Source organism: Adiantum capillus-veneris, chromosome 20, assembly GCF_014529385.1.
Source record: "Adiantum capillus-veneris isolate H3 chromosome 20, ASM1452938v2, whole genome shotgun sequence".
Taxonomy (NCBI): domain Eukaryota; kingdom Viridiplantae; phylum Streptophyta; class Polypodiopsida; order Polypodiales; family Pteridaceae; genus Adiantum; species Adiantum capillus-veneris.
In genome coordinates, this window is record NC_140950.1 from 20414256 (window position 1) to 20416998 (window position 2743).

The following is a 2743-nucleotide window of genomic DNA, read 5'->3' on the forward strand; positions in this document are numbered from 1 at the left end:
TTGAGCAAAACTTTTATCTACTGAACAAAAGTGTTTCATGAGCATTTTGGTTTGTTTTCCACTTCTCATCCAATTCTTTGTTGTTTTCACATCTAGATAGAGATGATGTATTTTTTATATTCTAAAATAGCAAGCACTCAAAAAGTGAATATTCTATGAGGGTTATTTTTTAATTTGCAAGCATTTAAACCTTCTCTTTGGTTGTCACATTTCTCTTTGCAACCACTGTAGTTTTTTGTTTACAGTAAAATGGAGATTTGTGCCATTCCATTGGCTATTGCAACCAACGACTTAATATCTTCTGGGGTAGATGTAAGTGCATCAGTGGGTGAAGAGGAGATATTGTCATCTCTTCCTAATATTCGCAATGTGCGTGCAGCAAAGAGAGCAGCTCGAAATGTTGAGAGGAATAGTGCATCTGCTAATGAACGGGAGATACTTTCATCTCTTCGTATTCGAAATGTGCGTGCGGCAAAGAGAGCAGCTCAAAATGTCGAGTGGAATTCAAAGAAGCAAATTATTGAAACCTTGCTAGAGATTAGGATGGAGACAATGCAAACCAATGTCTTGGATGTGGTTGAAACTTTAAGCTCTGCATTGGAGATTGAAAGTGGGATACTATGGAAACTGCGAGAAGAGACAAAAGCATCAAACTTGCAGAGACTAGAGAGTGAGGAATACATGAGAGAGAAACTTTCCAAAGTTGAGGATTCTCAAAAGATGATATTGGCATCTATTGAGAATCTTCGAAAAGAGGCTTCGCAGAGTGAACGTGAATCAAAAGGACAAATGCAAGACAATAATCTATGACAAATTGTGTCAGGATTGAGAAGTATCGTCAACAAGCTCGGTGCTTTGACAAAGGTTCAAGGTTCAAGACCTTCAGATATCCGAGCTACCTCAAATAAATTAAGTGCTTTGGCTAGATTAGTTCGACCAAAGTAGCGTCAAGTTTCGCAACGACCTAATCCTACTAATGGTAGAAATATGTAATGTTATGTTGTATCTTCATCAAACTGTACTTTTTGATTGAGTCATTATCAATGTGTCAAATGGTGTTAGTCCTACTTATGGTAGAAATATGTAATGTTATGTTGTATCTTCATCAAATTGTACGTTTTAATTGAGTCACTATCAATGTGTCAAATGTATTTAGGCTAGAGGATATAATTAGATGTTCCTTTTTATATTGATTTTCAATTATGCATAAGAATGTCCTTTGAGTGACTGATCAAAATCATAGCAAGTATATTATATTATAGTATGAGATCTATTTGCACTTGATTTCATAGATGGTATCTGGACCACGTATATTATCACCTGGTCATGCACGACGTAGTCAATTGTGTGACGATTCGCGAAAGGCGAGGCACCAAATAGCACGAGAGAGAACAAGGCATGCACTACAAAGTACTATTGGAACTTTATTGGAGTGCAATGGAAGGCAGAGCATGCATGATGTACATGAAGGAAACTATGAAGCCATGAATGTTAGGACAACAATGAACATAGTAGAGGGAAACTATTCTAAAGTAGAAAAGCATTGTTTGTCCATCCGCTTTGAATATCCAACATCTTTCCTTTCACATCACAAGTCAATGGCACCAGTTCTATCCAAAAAGTGTGTGTTTCACAACTTAGGAAGCTTAGTTTGCTCCAAATGTGGAGCAGAGGCATGGAAGGACGAAGGAAAGACTATCCAAATATTTGTGGGTAAATATTTGTGCTCTGATAGAAGAGTTCGATTACTTCCTTTGAATGAGCCACCAAATGAATTGAAAGATTTGATGAGCTCAACCACAACAAGAAATAGACAGTTCTTACAAAACATTCGGGGATATAATAATGCATTGGCATTTGTGTCTCTTGGTGCCCATATCGATGAGACTATTAATTATGGTGGGAGAGGTGTATACACTTTTAAGGTTCATGGCTCTGTTTATCATAGCACTGGTTCTTTAGCGCCTGCTCAAGGACAAAATGAAGTTCCACGCTTTGCACGATTATATTTTTTGATACCGAACATGAGTCGAGCAACAGATTGCATCATGTTTCAAATTTAGATCGTATTATTCTAGAGTGTTTGCAATTGATGATGCATAGAGTAAATCCCTATGCAAATGCTTTACGATCTGCTGCTTCTTTGTCTGGAGATGCTATTGTAGCCAATATGAGGATGGTTATTGCAGAGCATCATTGTGATGGTTGGCAATATCTTGCTCCAAGAGGTTCGAAGGTTGCTTCAATTATGCCAGACAAGGGGATGATAGAAATATTGGCTATCGCAACATTGTACTGAATTTTCGACACAGGGGGCTTGAAAAGAATCTCTAGCATGCATCGAGCTTACATGTCCTTATTGTAAGTTTTATTATTTCCAAGTGGAGAGGATGGGTGGCATCTTTATTTACAGACTACCGATGAAAAAAAAATGAGTCAAAAGCAATATTATGTCTTTCGCTTACAAATAAGAGATGATACCGTGGAGTGTCTTCTTTGAGGGGGTAGGCTATTACAACAGTATGTCGTGGATGCTTATAGTACTCTAGAGGAGTCACGGCTTTTGTGGATGCGAAATAATAAAAAAACACTTTGTGGTGAAGTGTACCAAGGATTGGTTGACATGGTTGAGGCTAGAGATGGCTTAGAGAGGGCTGACGGTCAAAACATTGGCCATAGAATTGTTTTGCCTTCATCTTTTGTTGGAGGTCCAAGATATATGTGCCAACTATTTCAAGATGCA